The sequence below is a fragment of the Homarus americanus genome, unplaced genomic scaffold (assembly GCF_018991925.1).
Source record: "Homarus americanus isolate GMGI-L3 unplaced genomic scaffold, GMGI_Hamer_2.0 scaffold20465, whole genome shotgun sequence".
Classification (NCBI taxonomy): domain Eukaryota; kingdom Metazoa; phylum Arthropoda; class Malacostraca; order Decapoda; family Nephropidae; genus Homarus; species Homarus americanus.
Window position 1 is genome coordinate 4,367,456 of NW_024756914.1, and position 24,760 is coordinate 4,392,215.

Consider the following 24,760-nt stretch of genomic DNA (forward strand, 5'->3'; position numbering starts at 1 on the left):
CACTGATTCACCTGACTTATCAATGACTCACCCATGACTCATCTCACTCAATCACTGACTCACCAATGACTCATTTTATGACTTACCTCATGACAATTAATGGCAAGACTAAAATTAACCCCTGACTCAGAGGAGAAATTTGCTGTACAGTCTAACCGGGGTGAATCATAGGGTCGTCATGGATGAGTCACGGTGAGTCGTAGGTGAGTCACAGGTGGAGAAGGTCATTAACTTGAAAGGTATAAAAAATAATGTACTCAAGATTTGGGTGGGAGAGAGAGAGCCACACACACACACACTAAAGGATTTATTTATCTAAGGTAACATGCAGGTGTAAGAATCATAAAAACTAGGGTAAGTGTCGCTCCACTACACAGGGGTATAAATTTATCCCGCGAAATGTTGGGTTTGAGAAGAAGAAACAGGGGCGGTAGTGGAGTGGTGGTGGAGTAGTGGAGTGGTGGTGGTGGAGTGGTGGTGGAGTGGTGGAGTAGTGGGGTGGTGGAGTGGTGGTGGAGTAGAAACCAGTGAGTAGTGAGTGGAGTGGTAATTGAGTAGTGGTGAATGTGAGGGTAGTGGAGTGGTGGTGGAGTAGTGGGTGGTGGGTGGTGGTGGGTGAGTGGGGTGGTGAATGGAGTGTTAGTGAGGGTGTTGATGAAGTAATGTGTGTGTGTGTGTGTGTGTGTGTGTGTGTGAAGGAGGGGTGAAGGAGGCGACCATCTAAAGAGAGGGAGGAGTCCTGAGAGGGAGAATCGAAGGGTGAAGGTGTTTGAGGGGGAGGAAGGGAAGACTTGTCGAGAGGGCCGGGGTGTGAAGATGAGAAAGGGAACAAAGGGGGATAAGGTGTTGAAGGGGGGATAAGGTGAAGGGGGATAAAGGAACTAAGGGGGATAAGGGTGTGAAGAGAGTGAGGGGGTGAACAGGTGAAGAAAGGGAGCGAAGGGGGGAGTGAAGGGAGGGGTGAAGGGGGATAAGGAGATGAAGGGGGATAAAAGGGATGAAGGAACAAGGGGGATAAAGGGGTGAAGGGGTGAAGAAGGTAAAAGGGTGAAGAAAGGGGGATAAAAGGGAGCTGAAGGAACAAGGGATAAAAGGGTGAAGAGAAGTCAAAGGAAAGTAGGAAAACGAAATAAAGCTAAAGGAAGAACAGTGAAAGAAGGATGTCAAAGGAATGAAGGAAGGGGAGTAAAGAATACGATAAAAAAGAAGAAGAAAAAACGAAGTAAAACTGAAGGAAAAGATGTAAAAAAAAAAGTAGTCAACGAAAAGCTTCAGTGATGACGTGTGTCTGAAGAAAGTGAATGAAGCGTTTATAAAAAGAAAAATGAAAGAAAGAAGCGTAATGCCGAGGAAATCACAACTTTCTTTTTTGTTTCCGCTGTGTTTACAAACATTCGGGGGAGTTGTAGACCTTTTACATTAACTTTCTTTTTTTGATAATGTAAACAAATCCTTCACAGAAACTCGAGCTCAGTGTTATGTACGTATGTATGTATGTATGTGTGTATGTATTCTGAACCTAACCTGACCAAAAAACACTGTCCAGGCAACACCCAGGTACACCTCCAGGCAACACCCAGGTACACCTACAGGCAACACCCAGGTACACCTACAGGCAACACCCAGATACACCTACAGGCAACACCCAGGTACACCTCCAGGCAACACCCAGGTACACCTACAGGCAACACCCAGGTACACCTCCAGGCAACACCCAGGTACACCTCCAGGCAGACTTGTTTTGCCTCAGGCAGCACCCAGGTGCCTCCAGGCCAGCACCCAGGTACCTGGCCCTTTTAGAGTGCCATCAGGCCTTTTGGGTGCACCTCAGGGCAACCTTGGTGCCTCAGGCAACACCCAGGTACACCTACAGAGCTGACGCAGGTGCCTCAGGCGCACCCAGGGCACCCTACAAGGCAACACCCAGGTTGCCTACAGGCCAGCACTGGGTGCACCTGGAGACAGCAGGTGCCTCAGGCCTTGCCCAGGTGCACCTCCAGGCCAGCACCCGGGTTGCACCTACAGGCACCCAGGTGCACCTCAGGTGACACCCGTTTTAAGGCAACTGGGTGCACCTACAGGGCCAACACCCAGGTGCTGCCTACAGGCAACACCCAGGTACACCTCCAGGCAACACCCAGGTACACCTACAGGCAACACCCAGGTACACCTCCAGGCAACACCCAGGTACACCTCCAGGCAACACCCAGGTACACCTACAGGCAACACCCAGGTACACCTACAGGCAACACCCAGGTACACCTACAGGCAACACCCAGGTACACCTACAGGCAACACCCAAGTACACCTACAGCCAACACCCGGGTACACCTACAGGCAACACCCAGGTACACCTACAAGCAACACCCAAGTACACCTACAGGCAACAGCTCCCTCAACGGCCTAACAAAGAAGGATTCGTTAACTCAGGAGCCGCCCCGTGTTGGAGGCGGGACCTTAGGATGCAGTATTTTTAGACCCGCTGGTGATGGCGACAAGGCCGGGGAGGTGCGGGGAGGTGTTGGAGGTGGTGGCGTCACTCCTCCAGTTGCTGCTAAGTACTGGCGCGGGATCAAGAGGTGGTGGTGAGACTTGGAGGTGGCACTTGGGGGTGAGACTTGGAGGTGGCACTTGGAGGTGGACCTTCATTCGCGTTTTCCCTCTATAACTAATACAACAGTAAGCAACACACTACAACACCCGAACATCTTACATTCCTGCCTTCTCCATCACACGGTGGAGTCTTGGAAGCGTCGTCAAAGGCTCTTGAAGACACAGTGACAGAGCCTTGAAGTCGCCCTTTGATTTCCATTCTTCACCATATATTAACATCATAGTGCCTTGGCCTCCCGATACACAACTTAAGACCCAGGGACTCGTATGTTACACTCTAATGTCACTACACGCACTCAACACGCACTTTACACACACTCTAGGCCTCACACTTAACTCTCCAAATGGTTCCTGCACGCTACTTCACGCTGATAACAATCCTACTCTCTCTCTCTCTCTCTCTCTCTCTCTCTCTCTCTCTCTCTCTCAGACCACAAAGACGAGACAGCGAGGAGGAAGTGACCAGGTTGTATTTCGAGTGTCGTCTATTGCCGCCACACATTTACCACAGACCTACCACACACATCTACCACACACATCTACCACACTCTAACAGACCCTGAATTATCTTATATCTAAAACTCACGTAATGTATTAAAAGCCAAATTAATTCACGATATCTTGAATTCTTTCCGACATACAATTAACTTTCACCACGAAGAAAGTCAAAGAATAACATATATTGAAATTGTCTTTAATATAGAATTGACTTCCTCGTGTAGTGAAGTCAATACCGTAGATTAAGACGTTGACCATGAATTCAGGAATCGTCTTGACTTCTACAAAAAAAAAATACTCTCAGGTCCCCACTAACTAAGATACCGTCTGAGTGGAGCCATAATCCTCAGGTGGGTTTCTCACTCCGTGTTAAGTACGCAAGTGAATGTAAGTAACACTTGGAAGGCTTTCACCTTAGCACGGGGGGGTGGGGGTGGGAAGTGGCAAGACTAGTCTGTGGTGAGGAGAGAATTGAAAAGGTATGGGTGAAAGAGTCGTTAGTCATGCAGAGAAAGGAATCGTGGTTGTGGTGGGTGGGGTAATTGTGGTGGGTAGAGTGGTTGTGGTGGGTAAAGTGGTTGTGGTGGGTAGAGTGGTTGTGGTTAAGTGGGGGGGGAGGAGTAGGATTATATATTAGGGGGTGGTAGCTGTAAGCAAAGATGGTTGTGGTAGGGATGGTTGTGGTGGTCTGGTTAAGTTAGTTCAGTGATTGTGGTAGGGCGGGATGGTTGTGATGGTGAGGAATGTTTGTGGTTGGTGGTGATGGTCAGGTTGGGTGGTGGTAGAGGGGTTGGGTTGATAGTAATGGTGGATGGTTGTGAGGTTGGTTGATGGTGGTGGTGGCGTGATGAGGTGGGAGGGAGGGAAGTATTGGGGTCACGGTGGTTAAGAGGTCAAGCAGGGAAGGCTGAGTGAGGCAGGTGAGTGCCGGCCACACCTGCCATGCCACACCTGAGTCACACCTGCCGGACCATAACTGAGCCACACCTGTCACGCCACACCTGCCGGACTATAACTGAGCCACACCTGTCACGCCACACCTACTGCATCACACCTCCCTCGCTACACCTCTCACACCACACCTACTGCACCACACCTGAGTCACACCTGCCTCGCCACACTACAATCACCACACTGCCCACGTCACGCCAGCCTCGACTGGTTGCCTCAGTAAGGAGGTTTCTTCAACGAATGTTACCTCAGTAAGAGGGTTTCTCCGCCGACGAGGTTACCTCAATGAGGTTACTTCAGTGTGGAGGTCACCTTCACCTCAACGTGGAAGTTACCTCCGTGAGGTTACCTCAGCGTTTTACCTCAGGGTGGAGGTTAGCTCAGCGCGGAGGTTACCTCAGCGCGGAGGTTACCAAGTGGAAGGTTACGACACAGCAGCAGTTGGTAACGGCGACTATTATCATGTCAACACTGGCTGGTTTATAGCCGGTGTCGCGAGCTAACATTAACCTGCAGTACAGTACACTGACACACATACTGACAACACTGCCTTAACACATAGTACAACACATCATAAACACACATTCTATGTAGGTCGTTACACGTGTGAGATACAGTATGTACACATTTATACTTCACTACTGTCTGCACTGTGACGTGTATTAAAACTCTACTGCATATGTAACCTGACGCACATATTGTTGACTACATTATGTACATGTATTTGTTATTATGTATTTATAAACATGTTCGTATATACTCTATCTTAATGTTCTGATGTGTTAGGGTGATGCAGTTATGTCTGGCTAGCACAGGTAAGGTAAATAAAGGTTAATTAAGGAGAGTTTAGCACCTGGTTAAGTTAGAAACAGTTGGTGTATTAACTTAGAAAATGTTAAATAATTACTTAGATCAGGTGAGTGTTAATGCGGTTAAGAGCTATTTCACTAGACTAAATAATACAGATATTTAAAAAAATATATTACCCCCTGTATTCATATGCATTCATGACAGCACTGTGCATTCATGACAGTACTGTGCATTCATGACAGCACTGTGCATTCATGACAGTACTGTGCATTCATGACAGTACTGTGCATTCATGACAGTACTGTGCCTTTATAACTGTACTGTGTATTCAAAATCGTACTGTGCATTCACGACCGTACTGTGCATTCATAACTGTACTGTACATTAAGACTGTACTATGCATTGATGATCGTACTTTATCATGAAAGTATCGTAAACTTATGACCGTACTGTACATTCATGACCGTACTGTACACTCATGACCGTACTGTACATTCATGACCGTACTGTACATTCATGACCGCACTGTACACTCATGACCGTACTGTACATTCATGACTATACGTAGGTGTGTATGTATCAACAAACAGCTGTGGTGGTAAGGAAGGACTGAAGCTGCCTTGTTTATATGCGTGACACCACCTGATATCACAACTAGTTATAATTGGTGATGTGACCCATCTGTTTACCTGTACTACCTCACTCCCATCTACCTGGCTGAAAAAAGGAGGGGGGGGGGGGTGTGTACTGACGGTGTTGTTGTTTGTGAGTGGTAGTGATGGTGTTAAGTGTTGTTATTGTTGTTGCTGGTGGTGTTGCATAGAGGGAGAGAAGAGAAATATAAAGAAAAAAGATAGAGAAAAGAAAGAGATAGAGAGAACAGAGAGAGAGAGAGAGAGAGAGAGAGACAGGTTTGCAGGCAGGCAGCAGGCATTCCAGTCCTCGCGGATCGAAACTTTCACCCCGGGTCGCCAGGATCCAAACCTCACTACAGGGCGTTGAGAATTTTTCCTGGTCTACCATTGAAAGAAGAGAGGCACTCCTATCTCTTCCTGTTATACACCTCTGACGATTAAAACCCTCAAGAAGGATATAAACCACTAATAAAAAAACCCGCAGAAATAAACCACTAACAAAACCCCACAGAAATAAACCTCATATGAAATACCATATATAAATAAACCACGACTAAAAGTCCTAATAAACCCCTCATACAGAAATAAACCACTAATAAAACCCCACAGGCTACATAAATAAACCTCTCATAAACCCCCCATACAGAAATAAACAGCTAAACCCCATATAAACCAGTAATAAAAAACCCCTCCAGAGAAATCAACATAAAAAAAACAGGTAGGTCAATATATCCAGGTATTTATCCAGGTAATTAGCCAGGTAAAAATTAATTGAAGGTGAACAAGAGGAAAGAACTTTACTTACACTTGTGGGGAAGAGACGAGACCGCACAGGAAAAGTTTACATTATCCCACCAGTAATTTTCCATGTGTCACTTTTCAACCACTGTGACTTATTCTGTAAAAGAGAGAAAAAAGAAGAAATTAGATGAAATATATCAATAATAAGCAATGTAAAGTAAAGGGAATATTATAGTCAGTGTTTGCTTAACGTACGTGATGCATTTTTGACAACTTGTATGTTATTTGGATATTCGTTAACTGGATGATCGTTAACCGGATGATCGTTAACCGGATGATCGTTAAGCGGGTGTACGTTAAGTAAACACTGACCGTAATAGAGTAATATATATATATATACCGCAGTAATATACCTTATTCTTAACATTATTTATCACACATAACGAACATACAGTCAACTTTTACGATTTGGTAAGAAGTACAGATAATAAATTAACGAACCAACACGTGTCAAAACAAAAACTAAAATCCTAATGTCAAAAACAAAATAAAAACACAAAATCCCACAAACCGACACAAAAACAAACCCCCCAAACTTTTAAAGAGTAAGAAAATACATGAAAAAATCCTGAAATGTACAAAAACGAGGTAATATATTAATTTACGGTACAGGTGTGAAGTTAATTACAGGTACAGGCGTGAATTAAATTACAGGTACCTGCGTGAAGTTAATTACAGGTACAGGCGTGAAGTTAATTACAGGTACAGGCGTGAATTAAATTACAAGTACCTGCATGAAGTTAATTACAGGTAGAGGCGAAACTTATTACAGGTACAGGTGTAAAGTTAATTGAAGGTACCAGCGTGAAGTTAATTACAGGTACACGTGAAGAAATACAGGTACATAAACGTTTCAATCGCAGTCAAATAATAAGCCAGGAGAGATATGCTGGAAGTGGTGATTTTTTTTCCCAGGCATCTTAGGTATTATCAGTTCTCAGTGCGGTGCAAGAGTCAATGCCGCAGTGATAACATGATAACAGTGCCAGTCATTAACAGCGCCAGTGCCAGCCATCAACAGTGAAAATACCATCCATCAACAGTGACATGACGAGCCATGAACAGTGAAATACATCCATCAACGGTGAAAATACCATCCATCAACAGTAACAGGACGAGCCATGAACAGTGAAATACATCCATTAATGGTGAAAATACCATCCATCAACAGTGACATGACGAGCCATGAACAGTGAAATACATCCATTAACGGTGAAAATACCATCCATCAACAGTGACAGGACGAACCATGAACAGTGAAACACATCCATTAATGGTGAAAATACCATCCATCAACAGTAACAGGACGAGCCATGAACAGTGAAATACATCCATTAATGGTGAAAATACCATCCATCAACAGTAACAGGACGAGCCATGAACAGCCATCAACGGTGAAAATACCATCCATTAACGGTGACAGTGACAGACATTAACGGCGACAGTGACAACTATCAACAGTGACAGCATGTTCCCCATCACCTGATAATGACACGCTTACGGCAGCTACACCCGACGAAGGTTCGACCCACTTACCTGTGATGGCGCTTAAACACACACACACACACACACACACACACACACACACACACACACACACACACACACACACACACACACACACGTGGTAAAAGAGAGCTTATTGTATGTATTTTGTCCTCCTTAAAAGTGATTTATTATCGCATTGTCTGCTCCCCACCTGTTCTTGCTCCCTGTGTCAGCTAGCTCTATGGATGCTTCTCGTAACTGGCTGTCTGAATGACTAACACACTGACCTGACTGATTCACTCACTCACCCAAGCACCGAATGAGTAACCTAACCAAACTTAACCTAACCATTAACAATTAAAGACAGTTATATAGTATATTTTTATTTACAAATAATTAAATTAATTATATCATCTTCCATTAATCTCCTTATTGTATTTCTTTTCAATAAAATGAGTTATTAAAATTTATTAGTTATTTTGTAAACTATATATATATGCTTTATTGTCTTTCAATCTTATTAAAACTATATTAAAAATATATATATAATAATTTACTTTTTCCTTAATTTGCTAACAGGGAACTTCTACGTTTATCTCAATTGTTTATCTCACTCCTCTCTCTCACTCCCTCGCCTCACCTAAGAAAATATACTTCTTCGCCTTGACCAACACACGCATGGCTTCACCTGTAAATACTTCCTGACCCGGCAACACTCTCTCTCTCTCTCTCTCTCTCTCTCTCTCTCTCTTGTTCTCTCTTTAACTCTAGTCTATGAAGTTGATCATTAACCTGTTACTATTCGCGGTCGCATCAGGAGGAAGGATGGAGGGAGGGGGAGGAAGAAAGAGGGTGAGAAGGAGGAGGGAAAAAAGAAGGAAAGGGATGGGGACCAGGGGAGTGAGGGGTAGAGGAGAGGGAGGTGAGTGGAAGGGGGTGCTAGAAGGAAGAGTGAGGGAAGATCCGATTTACAGGAGGTTTAGATAAATGCTTTTGGGAGGGAGTAGTAGAAGGGAAGAGAGATGTGGACGCAGGTAGGGGGGGAGAGGGACAGGGCGAAGGGAGAGGAGGTCTGGCGGTCGAAGGGAGACCTAGCCAGGAGGATGAGTCAAAGGGAAAGAGGGTAAGGGGAAGGGGGGTCAGGGGAAGGTCAGAGGGAGAGTCAGGGGGAAGGGTTAAAGGGAGGGCAGGTCGGGAAACGAGTCAAAGGGAAAGAGGGTAAGGGGAAAGGGTCAAAGGGAAGGCGGGTCAGGGGGGCGGGTCAGGGAAGGCAGGGGGGTTAATTATCCTCATTAAGCATCATTAGCGGGGGAGTCTGTCTCCATCTAGCCAGATTATCTTAACATTGCATCAGCCTCGTGACCCCTGGCCCTGACCACCACCACCCCTGGCCCTGCCCACCACTCCTTGGCCTTGGCCACCACCCGCTGGCCCATGCCACTACCTCCGGGCCATGCTTGTCATCCCCATGGCCTTGGCCATGCTAGTAAAACTGATTCACATGCTGGCTTAATGGTGTAACCGGTTGTGTGGAGAGAGAGAGAGAGAGAGAGAGAGAGAGAGAGAGAGAGACCCTGCATAGAATTTTTCAACACAATAAACATAGATCGTATTACAATAACAACAACAACAAACAAAAAACCTAAACACGAACAAAACAAATAAAAATAAGTCACAACACATAAACAAAAATCCCCCCCAAACAAAAGAGAAATAAAAGACCGGCCGTGATTTTGTTAAACATCAGGAACAACCGGACTAATAAAAAAAAAATATCAAAGCAGACGAGGATCAGCGCTAAGTAAGAGTTAATTACCCTTAATTACTCTATTAACCCGGTGGAACCCTTTGATAGAGGCTGACGATCTGTAAAATAACACACAAAAAATAACCCCAGCATTTGTAAATCACATTAAACCCCACGAGACAAACTGTAAATCACACTAATCTCGTGAGACATTTACAACACCTCGAGGAATACTGTGTAAACAAATGTAAATATACAGCGTGATCCAAAAACCATACCTAAATTTTAAAGTATCAATCACTTCTTACCACCCTGTGTATTTATATATATAATTTTTTTACATAACCCTCGTAAATACCACCTTGTTTACATAGAGGGAGATAAAAAAAGAACACCCAGATTATAATACAGATCCCTTTAAAAAAATAATAATAATAATCGTGGGTATTCTTTTTAGATGACCCTGTATGTCAACAAGGTGAGGGCAACAGGACTAAATCATGATGATCAGAGGGCGGCGGCATGTTTGTAAATGTTTATTGCCATACCGAGACTATTATATTAAACGACCATAGTGTAAATCAGGCGATCCAGCTATTTTCAGGAGGCTGGCAGGAATCCTCTACACACACACACACACACACACACACACACACACACACACACACACACACACACACACACACACACACACACACACACTCTCTCTCTCTCTCTCTCTCTCTCTCTCTCTCTCTCTCTCTCTCTCTCTCTCCTAATATATATCAGAGTAGAATTACAGTATGGGCTTGCATAGATACATTGAATGTGTGTGTGTGTGTGTGTGTGTGTGTGTGTGTGTGTGTGTGTGTGTGTGTGTGTGTGTGTGTGTGTGTGTGTATCCAGTCTCCCATAGAGCCAAAATTATGACTGACCTCCCTCCTTCCTTTCCTTATATAGAGACACCTGCTCCTTCACCTCCCTCCCCTCCCTCCCTCCCTCCCCTCCCTCCCTTCCTTCCTTTCCTTATATAGACACACCTGCTCCTTCACCCTCCCTACCTCCCTTCCTTCCTTTCCTTATATAGAGACACCTGCTCCTTCACCCTCCCTTCCTCCCTCCTAACCTAACCAAAGCTACCGTGTTAAATGGCTTCCGTACAGGTATTAAGCCAGCCACGCCCCTCACTACAGTGGTCTGGGTTATACATTGTACTTATTCTATGGTGTATACTGTCTGTGTGTGTGTGTGTGTGTGTGTGTGTGTGTGTGTGTGTGTGTCTGTGTGTGTATGTGTGTGTGTGTGTGTGTGTGTGTGTGTGTGTGTGTGTGTGTATGTGTGTGTGTGTGTGTGTGTGTGTGTGTGTGTGTGTGTGTGTGTGTGTGTGTACATTTGGTAGGCGGTGTACATTATATACTGTTGGTGTACGGTGAAGACGAACATCATATTGTACTCAAGAGTGGGTGGAGTACAGTGTAAAAATGGGCGTGTGGGCGTGGGGGTACGGACGTGTCACAAGGGAAAGGTACAAAGTTGGTGGGCGTGAAAGATGTTAGTATTGGCGTGTGACGATACTCAGGTGTGTGTACAGGTATATGTGAGGAATGGGCGTGGGTAGGTATTGTGGGCGTACATGCGTGGTTGGTTAAGACTTAGTTACGTGCAGTGGGCGTGTTATTGAGTTGTGTGTAGTTGTGGGCGCGGGTGTGGGCGTGGCCTTGTAGTGGTGCCTGAGAACGCAGTCTCCCTCCTCCACCGTAACGGTACACCCCAGTAGCCTTGAGTCCCTACCCCTCTCAACCCCCACACACACCACCCCAACACACACACCACAAACCACCCCACACACACCCCCAACACACCCCACACCCCCACACACACACCACCCTAACACACACACACCACCCCACACACACCCCCCAACACACACACACACACTAACAAAAACTAAAATTACTACAAAACTAAAATATTACTTTCAAAAAATACCGAAGATCTCATAGGAATATTTACGTAAAAATTTTCCAGGTGTCAAAAAACAATTAATAAACTCCCCCAAAAAGTATAAAAAAAAATTATAAGTTTTTAATTTCGACTTTACTGAATACGACAATCAGCAGAAATATGTAAATAATTAACACTGTATTCATATATGTATTTAGTTGTATTTCCGTCATTTAATGTATTTTGCTGTATTTACGAACCAGTACTAAAAAAAACTAATAATTAATTTACTGCTAATGAAGGTTTACTTCAAGTTAGATAAACACATTAAACCATTCATGACAGGTAGTTAATGACTGTTCTATTAAACCCTATTAAACCAACTATTATTTTCGGGGGGGGGGGGTTAATTAACTAGTCATCCGGTTAAATATAAGGAAATTTCATAATAATCAGATTAATTCACTCTGCTCGCTTAATTATTTAATAATATATAAATTTTAAGAGATAATTAAAGAAATACAATTATAGAGAGAGAGAGAGATGGAAGTTACAGATAGAGAGATAGATAGAGAAAGAAAGAAAGAAGTTAGTAAGAGATAGAGAAAAAGAAAGATAGGAGAGAGAGAGAGAGACAGAGAAAGACCACTATTCCACCCTCTCCCACGATTACAACATCTTAAGCAAAAGTTGTCAGATTGTCTCCAAAACTTTTCCCCGAGACACAAGGAAGCGAAAGTACCAAGCCAGGATGAGACCGATAACTGAAGTGGTCAAGATAACGGATAAATAGAGGGAATAAGATAACTGATAACTGAGCGTATAACTTTTATATATAAGAAAATGTTAAAAAAAATGGATGAAACAGAAAGGAAGGAAGGAGAGAGAGAGAGAGAGAGAGAGAGAGAAGAAAATAAGGAGAAAGTGAAAGAAAGAGAAAAAGACAGACAGACAGACAGACAGATATAGATAAAGTAAACTCAACCAATGAATGCTTGCTGCCTGCTAACAGTAACAGTGTGTTTGGTCAGGTATCCAAGCAAGGCGATCACACACACACACACACACACACACACACACACACACACCAGGAACCAACTCTTGAGTGTACTCTATGTAAACTTAATTGTAAACACACCTAGAAACAACTACTGTATAGGTATGTTCAATGTAAAGTACAAGTAAACTTAAGGTTATTTTCAGTAAACCTCAGGTAAACACCAGGTAAACTCAAGGTAAACCCCAGGTAAACTCAAGGTAAACCCCAGGTAAACTCAAATTAACACCAGGTAAACTTAAATTAACACCAGGTAAACTCAAATTAACACCAGGTAAACTCAAGGTAAACACCAGGTCAACTCAAACTAACACCAGGTAAACTCATGTCAAGTCAACTCCAGGTAAACAAAAATTAGCACATACACTAAAGTTAACACCATCTATCTATTGCTTTCTATATCAATGTATCTCTACCTATGTCTGTCTGTCTATCTGTCTGTCAAGTAATGATGACAGCCTCTCTCTCTCTCTCTCTCTCGACTGATACAAACGACCCCCACAATTCATTCAACTAAACAACAATTTAATGAGTGACAAGCGTGACAGATGTCCACCCATGACAAGTGCCTCCTGACAGGTGTTGGACTTGTCGCAGTTGCTGGCCATAGGATCGTCTCCCCACCCCCCCATCAAAAACACCTGTTGGGCTCCGATCCTACCTGACAAAACATATGGTCAAGTGTGTGTATTTGGTAACTAGTATCGGTCTTAAGGGGTAAAATCGTCGGTCTCAAAGGGTTAAACTATCGTCATCCTCAAAGGGTTAAACCATCGTTATCCTCAAAGGGTTAAGCTATAGGTATCCTCTAAGGGTTAAATTATAGTCCTCCTAAAAGGGTTAAGCCATTGTCATCCTCAAAGGGTAAAAAAAAAACTGCAATAACCTTCCATCAACTGAATTAGTTCCAAACAGGTGTGCTAAGATTATTATTGGTTACTTACAGGTGTACTAAGTTGAGTATTGCAGGTGTATTATGTATTACAGGTGTAGAAAACTCAATATAAATAACTACGCATATGTAAAAGCTCAACATATCTGTAATAATACTCAATAGCTGCCACACACCTGCTATCTAATGCCCCCCACACCTGCTATCTAATGCCCCCCCACACCTGCTATCTAATGCCCCCCCACACCTGCTATTTACCTAAGACAGCTCTCAAGAGCAGGCGTGGAGGGCGTGGAGGATGTGAAGGTGGCGTGGAGGGCGTGGAGGATGTGAAGGTGGCGTGGAAGAAAGGAAGAGGAGGAGATTGATAAAAGAAGTGTGCATAAACGGGAAGAAGAGGACAGCGGAGGGAGGGAAGAAGGGGCAGACAGACAGACAGACAGACAGACAGATAGATAGATAGATAGATAGATAGATAGATAGGTAGATAGATAGAAATAAGAAGAAGAATAAGAAGAAAGAAGAAACAGAAGAACATGAACAAAAAGAAGAAGAATGAAAGAAGGAAGAAGAAGAATGAAAGACAACCAAAACCACTAGAAGGAAAGGTAGAAAAAAAGTGCGCACGTCAAGTAACTTTTATAAGTGTGAGAGGCCACTTGTTGCAAAGGAGTGATATACCTTGTAAGTGAGATAACTGTTACTTACAAAGGTGTGGGAAGCAGAGAGGTATTTGTAAGTAGTAAAGTGGGGTTAGGTTAGGATAGGTTAGGTTAGGCTAAGTGCATCTGAGTAAAATATTATTGTAGTATGACCTCTCTCTCTCTCTCTCTCTCTCTCTCTCTCTCTTTCTCTCTCTCTCTCTCATTCTGACGGTGGGTATGTGATTTGTAAGTGTCACATAATACTTAAGACGACAGGAAAGTCACTTATTATGAGGATAACATTACTTATAAACACTTCAACAACACCTACAGATCAAATGGCCAATTGCTACCAACTTAACTATCATACAGTACTGAGGATGTTACCATCATTGTCTTATAGAAGCTGAGCAAAGTAAAATGTTTTCTCTGTCAGTGAGTGAGTGAGTGAGTGAGTGAGCGAGTGAGAGAGAGAGTGAGCGAGTGTGTCATTGATATATATACCTCTATCAGTACAGTTAAATTTAGTAACATTAACCAAAAAAAAAAGGATAATATTTAACTCCCTCCAGTAGAACAGCAAGTGACAGAATAATCACCAAAATCAAAACACTACTCCGTCAGTGAATGAGTGAGTAAGTGAGAGGAATTCAACCAAGGATCAAGTTTATAGGCTAGAAGTCGTTTGTTAGTAAATACTAGACAATACAAGATCTTTTTCCCCCCCCCCCCTCCCCCCCGTCACTCTCTCTCTTACACAAAAATCCGGTCTTAGAATTCACCCCAAAAATCGCTGGTAATAAGACTGGAGGGGTGACGAGGTTTTTCTTACACACACATATAAACAAGAGTGACTAAGGGGAGGGGTGAGGGGGAGGGGTTAAGGGGGGTGAGGGGGGGGTGTTAAGGGCTAGTTTTAGTCATAAGGTATTAGAGCACCACTGGTAACACTGCTTTCTTACGTCACCAATCTTCTCTTCCTCCAAGCTGTTAGAATAAGTTGGATATAAGTGACTGACCAGGTTTTGATCTCGTAATAGCTTCGAGTTGTACGTGTGGTTTTTTTTTTTTTTGGAGTTATTGTGCGTTTTGGGGGCTGTGTGCATTTTGATTGTGTGCGTTTTAAGAATGTAATGCGTTTTGGAGGGCTGTGTGCGTTTTTAGAGTTGTGTGCGTTTTGGGGGCTGTGTGCGTTTTTTGGAGTTGTGTGCGTTTTTGGGTCGTGTGCGTTTTTGGGTCCTGTGTGTTTTTCGGTCCAGGAGTGACACTTACAGGTAAACTTCAGGTAAATGATTAGTTAAACTAGACTGATAGATAGACAGACAGACAGACAGACTGAGGAAAAACTAAGTTAAACAAACAAACACCCGCACACTTAGCACCTTCAAGAATAAATTTAAAAAAAACAACTTGTAAGACATGATGGAAAAATGAGACCTTTAGAAACCGCTCTGGGGACTAAATAACCGGTTTCGTTGAAGAGACACGCAAGACCACAGTTCTCTTATGACGGACGTGCGGGTGGGGCGAGGGCCAGCAAGCTACTGTCCATGTTACCCACACGTATTATAGGTTATGGACATACACCTCGTCTGGATGGTGGTGGTGGTGGTGGTGGTGGTGGTGGTGGTGGTGGTGGTGAAGTGGTGGTGGTGGTTGTTGTTGGTGGTGAGAGTGGTGGTGGTGGTGGTGGTGGTGGTGGTGGTTGTTGTTGTTGTTGTTGTTGTTGTTGTTGGTGGTGGTGGTGGTGGTGGTGGTGGTGGTTGTTGATGGATGATGGTGATGATGATAGTGGTGGTAATAATGATGATAATGATGACGACGACGACGATAATGATGGTGTCCGTGGCAATTGCTTTTACATATGGACATGCCTAAGTGAGCACGTGTCCTACGATAACTACGTGTCCTAACGATAACCTGAAGATGCATGTTTACGTGTCCAGAGAACCAGGTGTTAAGAAATATATACAGGATACGACTCATCACCTTTGTTAACACCTGGTGGACCACGTGTAATAAAATAACCTGTCTTTTATGGCATATTGTCTTCATAAAATTACTCAAGTTTAATATTTACTAACTAACATTTATTGATCAAACATTTCAAGATCAAACAATTAATGATCAAACATTCAAGCTCCTCATTCAACATTTAGTTACAGATCAAATATTTACTGATTCAACATTTGCTAACCTAACATTTAATTGATGATCAAACATGTACTGATGCCACAATTGTCAGTCGAATGTTTATTAATCTAACATCTGATCAAAAATGGGGGAATGAAATGGGTTGGTAGAAAAATGGGGGAATGAAATGGGTTGGTAGAAAAATGGGGAACAGGAGATATGGGTGTGGGGGGAGATGGTGAAGGAGGGTTGAGGAAGGGGGAAAGGTGGTGAGAGGATTGAGGAGGAAGGAGGAGGGAGGAAGAGGAAGGGGTGGTGAGGAGGGAATGGGGAAGGGAGATGTTTCAGGTGAGAGCGGTCCTTCTCGGGAGGAGATGAGGGGAGGGGGGGGGTACTTGGAATACGGATTACCAAACCTCCTTTCTTCCTGACTAGATATTAAAAGAGGAAGGAGGCAGGTAAGAAAGGAAGGAGGGGAGAGGAAGGAAGGAAATAAGGAAGGAAGGAAGGGAAGATGAAGGAAGGAAGGAAGGAAGGAAGGAAGGAGGAAAGAGAGAAGGAAGGAGGAAGGAAGGAAAGAGGAGAGGAATGAAGGAGAGAAAGGAGGGAGAGGAAGGAAGGAAGGCTATATTTTTCTCCATTATCTACACACACACACACACACACACACACACACACACACACACACACACACACACACACCTAACTACTAGAAACCCTCCATCTAACGACTCTCCTTTACTTAGAAACCTAAAACCGTCGACACCAGGGAAGGAGGGGGGCGAGGGGGGGCAGAGGGGGGGGGGGGCTCCACTACCTGCCACACTTTCCTTTTTTTTGAATGTGGAAGGCAGGTGTGGAAGGGAAAGTGTGGAAGGGCAGGTGTGGGAAGGAAGGTGTGGGAAGGATGGTGGAATGGCAGGTGGGGAAGGAAGGGTGGGGTGGGAAAGGCAGGTGTGAGAAGCAGGGGAAAGGAAGGTGTGGAAGGAAGGTGTGGAAAGGAAGGTGCGAAAGGCGAGTAGCAGGACGGTGGCCAGGGGTGATAGCGACTGTGGGTGTGGTTGGGGGAGGGGGTAGAAGGTTGGGGGAGCAGGGGGGGGGCGAGGAGGAGGAGGAGAAGGGTGGAAGGAGGAGAAGGGAAGTGAAAGGATGTGGGTGGAAAGAGCACGCGGGAAGCAGGTGCGAGACGTGGGGGGGAGGAGGGGAAGAGGGGGGGAGGAGGGAGCGTGTCTTGGAGGGAGGAAGAGGAGGAAGGAGGAGGTGAAGGAGTTGGGTGGGGAGTGGGAGGAGGGAGGAGGAGGAAGAAGAAGTGGGGGTGGTGAGGGGAGGATGTGGAGGGGAGGGGTGCATGGAGGAGGGGAGAGAGAAAGAGAGAAAGAGTAATGGCTGACTGACAGGAAGAAACGACGCGGAGGAGGAGGAAGAGAAGCAGCAGGAGGAGAAGAAACACAGGAAGAGGTAAAGGAGTAGGAAAGGGTGGAGAAACAGAGACGAAAGGAGAGAAAGATAAGGAGAAGGAGGAGGAAGAGAGGAAGAAGAAACTGCGAGAGATACTAACAATGGAATGAAGACATAAACACAATGATAAAAGAGAGTGATGAGAGAGAGAGAGAGAGAGAGAGACTGCCAAATTAAATTGCGGTGGACAATGAGAGACGGAGAGAGACAGGGAAGACACGAGACAATGGCAGAGAGACGGCTGGGGCCTGGGGGCGGGGGGGTGGGGGGAGTGGAAGGGGAGGAGGAGGAAGAGGAGAAGGTGTGAGTAGAGAAATTTAAGGAGGAGGAGACAAGAGAAGTTGAGGAGATAAAGTTGGAGGAGGAGGAGGAGGAAGGAAACGGGATAGAGAAGATAAAGGGGGAGGGAGGGAGAGACCTCGATCATTAACAATTGGGTGGTGAGAATGGGTAAAAGATAATGGGGAGGTGAGACATAATGGGGAGGCGAGATAATGGGGAGGCGAGATAATGGGGAGGCCAGACATAATGGGGTGGCCAGACATAATGGGGAGGTGAGACATAATGGGGAGACGAAATAGACAGCCAAACTAACATATATTATACAAAAGGATAAATAGACAGACAGACAGACAGAGACAGACAGACAGACAGACAGACAGACGCCAAACCACTCAACAACAATAAGGTCATTCATAAAACATAATTAACCACTAAGAAATTTTTTGGCCTTTTTTTTCTTGTTTATTTTATGTGTTGACAAAAAAAAAATCCCTCCACGTATAATTTTTTTCACCCCTTTGGATTCGCCACTGGAGTAAGTAGTGGGTGGAGGCGAAAGGTGGAGGGGAGGGGGAGCCGGAAGGGTTAGGAATGTGGGTTAATGTGGGCTGAGGAGGGGAGGGTGGGTTGAGGAGGGGACTGTGGGTGGTACGGGTGGTGTGGGTGGAGGACGAGGAGAGTAGGCTGTGTGGGTGGAGGATGGAAGGGTGGAGATTGATTCTGACAAGAGCTATTGGGTGGAGGCGGGTGGAGGTTGGCAGGGGTGGTGTGAAGGGTGGTGGGTTGGGGATGGATAGAGGTGGGTGAAGGTGGTCTAAAGTGGGCTGGATTTGAGGCTGAGTGGGCCGGAGGTGCTCATGGATGGTCTGGGGTGGGTAGTGGGCAAGGCTAGTGGGCTGGGGATGGGCAGAGGTGGGTGTAGGTGGTCGAGGATGGGCCGAAAGTAATTGAAGGTGTGCCCGGATGTGGGTCGGAGGTGGTCGTGGATGGGCTAGGGGTGGGACAAGGATGGTGGGCTAGGGGTGGGACAAGGATGGAGGGTTGGTGGTGGGACAAGGATGGTGGGTTGGTGGTGGGACAAGGATAGTGGGTTGGTGAGGAAGGCGAGGACGGTGGGTTCGTGGGCGATGATGGTGAGCTGGAGGGCTAGGGGTGGGCTAGAGGTGGGCTAGATGTGGGTTACTTCTCGCCAACTTTACTCGTGGGCGCCAGAGAGACAACAAAACACACTCCGATTAGTGCGATTAGTGGAGACCGTGGTGCCTCCTAGACCGGCCCACACCCCACACCCCCCCATAGGGCCCACACCCCCGACCACCACACCCAGGAACACCGCCCTCAACACCCACCGTGGGATAGCACTTTTATGGCCCCAGCGACGGTACACTAGCCAGAGCCTCATACCTGAACATTACGACAACCATGATCACCTGGGGATGACTCTACACTACGTGGTCTTCCCCAACCTACTCCTCCTCCTCCTCCCCATCGTCTTCCCCAACCTACTCCTCCTCCTCCTCCCCATCGTCTTCCCCAACCTACTCCTCCTCCTCCTCCCCATCGTCTTCCCCAACCTGGCCTCCTCCTCCCCATCGTCTTCCCCAACTCACCCTACCTCCCATCGTCTTCCCAAACCCACCTCCTCCTCCCCATCGTCTTCCCCAACCCAATCTCTCCTCCTCCCATCGTCTTCCCAACCCACCTCCTCCCTCCCTCCCATCGTCTTCCCCAACTCCACCCTCCTCCTCCCCATCGTCTTCCCTCAACCTACCCCTCCTCTCCTCCTCCTCCCCATCGTCTTCCCCCAACCTACCTCCCATCGTCTTCCCCCAACCCACCCTCCTCCTCCCATCACTTACCCAACTAATATTACCTTTCCACAAAACGCACACTCCCCACACGACCACACCCCATGACCACACCCTCACACGACCAGACCTCTGCCCCACATGACCACACCTCCCTACACATCCCCCACCTGACCACACCCCCACCTCGACCACACCTCCCCACCTGATCACACTCCCACACTGCGACCACACCTCCCACTGACCACAATCTCCCATATGACCACACCTCCCCACACGACAACACCCCACACCACACCCCCACACGACCAGACCCTCCGCCCCACATGACCACACCTCCCTACACATCCCCCCACACGACCACACCTCCCCACTCGACCACACCTCCCCACACGACCACACCTCCACACGACCATAGCAACCCAGCAGTCACGTCCCACGGTAAAAGCGTCCACACGGAAGGTCATCGACAAATACTAACTCTCCCATTTACACGAATAGTGAGAGAATGTAAGAGATTATGAGAGGAGGTGAGAGAAAGTGAGATAAATGAGAGAAAATATGAGAGAAGAAGAAGAAGAATTTACCGCCCTCTCCACCTGCCCCTCTCTCTTTCATTCTCCATTCAAAAAAAAAGATGTATAATTCTAAAGTGAAACTAAACAAACAAACAAATAAATAAAAACAATAAAATATCACGTGTCAACAAAACAATTTTCTTATTCCTCTTCCTTAATTTTTTTTATTGTCTTCTCTAGCTTCCTTTTGTCTTCCTTCCTTCCATAATCTTAATAAAGCGAGATATTGCGGTAATGAAGGATCAAAAACTACAAAAACAAAGTTAAAACACTAAAACACGACATAAAGCGGCAAATAGGCTAAAACACACACACACCAGTAATAGAAGCCATAAAAACCAATAGAAGCTTAATTTAAAACACCAAAAGCCTTAAAAAAAAACACCGACAGAGGCCTAAAACACCAACAGAGACCGAAAAACACCAACAGAGGCCTAAAAAAACACCAACAGAGGCCTAAAAAAACACCAACAGAGGCCTAAAAAACCCACCAACAGGAGCCTTAGAAAAAAAAGGCCAGGACATCACACCAATCAACCACAAAAGACGTAAAAAAAAGGCAAAGAAACACAAAAGGAACCATCAACCTCGTGTACCCAAGGAGGAAGAGGAGGAGAGGAAGAGAAGAGGAGGAGAGAAGAGGAGAGGAGAAGGGGTGAAGGGAGGAGGAGGAGAGAAGAGGGGAGGAGGAGGGGTGAGGAGGGGTGAGGAGGGGAGGTGGATGGAAGAGGTGGGAGGAGGACGAGACTCAAGCAGAGACGGAGCCAAGAGCCGAGTTACCACCCCGCCCTTCACTACTCTCCTCTCCTAGACGACCACACAGACAGACATAGCGCACAGACATAGGGTACAGACACAGAACACACACACACAGGCATAGACACAGCACACAGACAGACAGAGACACAGCACACAGACAGACATAGACACAGCACACACACAGACAGACATAGACACAGCACACACAGACAGACATAGACACACACACAGACAGACACATAGACACACACACAGACAGATAGACATAGACACAACACACAGACAAGACACAGCACACAGACATAGACACAGCACAGACAGACATAGACACAGCACACAGACATAGTAGAGCCGGATCTAAGTGTCGATCTACCCCGTCTCCCAGCAGACAGACACGAGATAAGAGCAGTATGGCTACAGCAGCAGCAGCAGGCAGCAGCAGCAGCAGCAGCAGCTTAAGAGCCAACACTACTCGGCCCAGCCAGCCCGTCCCCTTGTCCCCAAAACGGCAGGCGACCACACGGCCACCACAACTACCACCTCTTCCACCACAACCACACCACCTCTTCCACCACTAACCACCACCTCTTCCACCACCACCACTACCACATCTTCCACCACTACCACATTTTCCACCACCACCACCACTAACACCTCTTCCACCACCACCACTACCACCCCTTCCACCACCACTACCACCTCTTCCACCACCACCACTACCTCCTACCTCCCCATCACCACCATCACCACCACCATCTCTTGAGCCAGTATCTCACCACCACACTAACAAGCCTCACTTTCCACATCTAACCCCCACCCATGGACGCTCCTCCCTCCCTCTCTCTCCCTTCTTAAAAACCTTACCCTTCTCTCTCCCCTCCCTCCTTCCTCCCTCACTTCCCTACACCTTCTCCCTCCCTCCTCATTACCCTTCGACTCACCTCTTCCCCATTCGTCGACACCCCTACCTTAAACTTCCTTCCTTCCTTCCTTCCTTCCTTCCTTCCTTCCTTTCTTCCTTCCTTCCTTACCCTCGTTTTTAAGCAGTTTCAATCTGCATACCTCCCCATCACCACCAATCTCCCATCACCACATCTCCCCATCACCACACCCCCCCATCACCACCCCCATCACCACCACCCCATCACCACCTCCCCCATCACCACCACCTCCATCACACTCAATCTCCATCACTACCACCCCTTATCACCACATCTCCCATCACCACCACCTCCATCACCGCATCTACCCATCACCCAGTCAACAAGGTCTTAAAGTCACTATTCCGCCGTCCAATTTTTTCCTACAAAATTCCAAGAGAGAGAGAGAGAGAGAGAGAGAGAGAGAGAGAGAGAGAGAGAGAGAGAGAGAGAGAGAGAGAGAGAGAGAGAGAGAGAGAGACGCTTGCAACACCACAACTAAGTAAAAAAGAAAAAAAAATAGTAAAAAAAAAATCAGAGAAGGTGACCCAACGAGTAGAGTACGAACATGGAGGTGGGGAGAGGGGAGGAGGAGGAGGGGGAGGAGGAGGGTGGGGAGAGGTAGGGGAGAGGTGAGATGTACGGAGATTGAAGAAGAGGAAGGGAGAATAAATAGGTGAGGCAAAGGGAAAGAAGAAGAGGCAGGGAGAGATAGAAAAAAGGGAGAGAGAGAGAGAGAGAGAGAGAGAGAGAGAGAGAGAGAGAGAGAGAGAGAGAGAGAGAGAGAGTGACTCGGCAGGACTGGCTTCTAAACTTTCCCCAACCCAGCATCACGCAAAAAATGACTTTACAACACTCACCACAACACACACACACACACACACACACACACACACACACACACACACACACACACACACACACACACACACGTATCCGGTCACAATATAATTTTCGCACGTCTAAAATCACACTACAAAATTACACCCTGTCTCTACAGTCTAATGCAAAGCACACACACACACACGCACACCCACACACACACACGCACGCACACCACGTATAATTTACAAGCACACGCAAACACCCACCTATACTATCACGCCTCCACGCAAACACAACGCTAGACATACGGTCTCTTATAAGCACACGCACACACAAACACATCACACTTCCACATACACGCACACACTCCACACTCCACAAGGCACCACGCCTCAACACACACACACACACACACACACACACACACACACACACACAACACACAACACACACACACACACACACACGGTGCATCTCTTCCTAGCTTAGCTCATGACGTCACCACTCACACAACAACTTTCTCGCCTTACTCCACTACCCACCACTACTACCACCACCATCACTCACCACCACCACCCACTACCACTACCACTACTACCACCACCACTACTACCACTACTACTACCACCACTACTACTACTACTACTACCACCACTACCACACCACTACTACTAACACCACCACCACTACCACCACCACTACTACCACTACTACTACCACTAACACCACTACCACCAACACTCACTACCACCACCACTACTACCACCACCACCACTACTAACACCACTACTACCACCACCACTACCACCACCACTACTACCACCACTGCTACCACCACTACCATTATCACCACCACTATTCAACACACCACCACCACCACCTCACCACTACTACCACCACCACCACTGCCACCACCACCACCACCTCACTACCACCACCACTACCACCACCACCACCACACTACTACCACTATTACTACCACCACCACTACCACCACCACTACCTACTACTACCACCAGTCCCTTACCACAAATAAACTGGAGATATTATACTGGATATTAGAGAGAGAGAGAGAGAGAGAGAGAGAGAGAGAGAGAGAGAGAGAGAGAGAGAGAGGTGTGTGGGGCCAGAAACATTAGAAGGAAGTGAGAGAGAGGGAGGGAGGGGAGGGAGGGAGGAGAGTTAAGGAAAAGGAATTGGGGGGGGTGTAAAGAGAGCTGTGGGAGATGGGGTGAGGGAGGAGAGAGAAGGGAGGTCATGAGGGAAAGGTGAGGTGAGGAATAGTGGAAGAGGGAGGGAGGAAGAGAAGAAGAGATAGAAGACGTATGAAGATGGATAAGGAGAGTGAGGGGTGGGTGAGGGGTGGGTTTTGGGAGGGGGAAGAGATGAGGTGAGGAATCTGGAGAGAGAGAGAGAGAGAACTAGGGGGAGGAACAAGGAACGAGGAAAGGGAGAGAGGAAGAGGAGATGAAGGGAGCCAGAAAGGGAAATGGGGGTGAGGGGGAGAAGAGAGCGAGGGAGGATGGGAGAGAGGGTGAGTAGGGTGAGGGTGGGAGGAAGGGAGGGGTGGGAGGGAAGGTGAGGGGTGGGAGGGAAGGTGAGGGGGGAAGAGGGAAGGTGAGGGGAGGAAGTAGGGAGGGGGAGGTGAGGGGAGAGGCAGTGTGAAAGATATATGGGCAGAGGGAAGAAGTGAAAGTGTGAGGGACACAAGCATAGTGGATGGAGGGGAGGGGAGTTGGGGAGGAAGGAGAGGAGTGTGTATTGGGGAGGAGGAGGAGTTGGGGAGGAAATCTAAGGTTGCTGTTGGGAAAGGAGGGGGACGTTGGGGTGAAGGGATGGGGGAGAAATGGGTAGTGGAGAGAGGGCTTGGTTAAGGATGAGAAGAATATGGGAAAGGTGTGGGATGGGAAAAGGTGAGGATTGTGTAGGGAGGAGGGG

At 46.6% G+C, this 24,760-nt stretch overlaps 1 protein-coding gene across 11 annotated transcripts in view; it reads right to left on the minus strand.

Annotated features, from left to right (window-relative positions):
• LOC121857233 overlaps window positions 1-24,760 on the minus strand; it is a 257,437-nt gene that overhangs the window by 195,635 nt on the left and 37,042 nt on the right. For all 11 annotated transcript variants that reach the window (XM_042353208.1, XM_042353213.1, XM_042353212.1 and 8 more), the window contains exon 2: window positions 6,315-6,405. The gene's annotated coding sequence lies outside the window, so the exon portion shown is untranslated. The remainder of the gene's footprint in view (window positions 1-6,314; window positions 6,406-24,760) is intronic.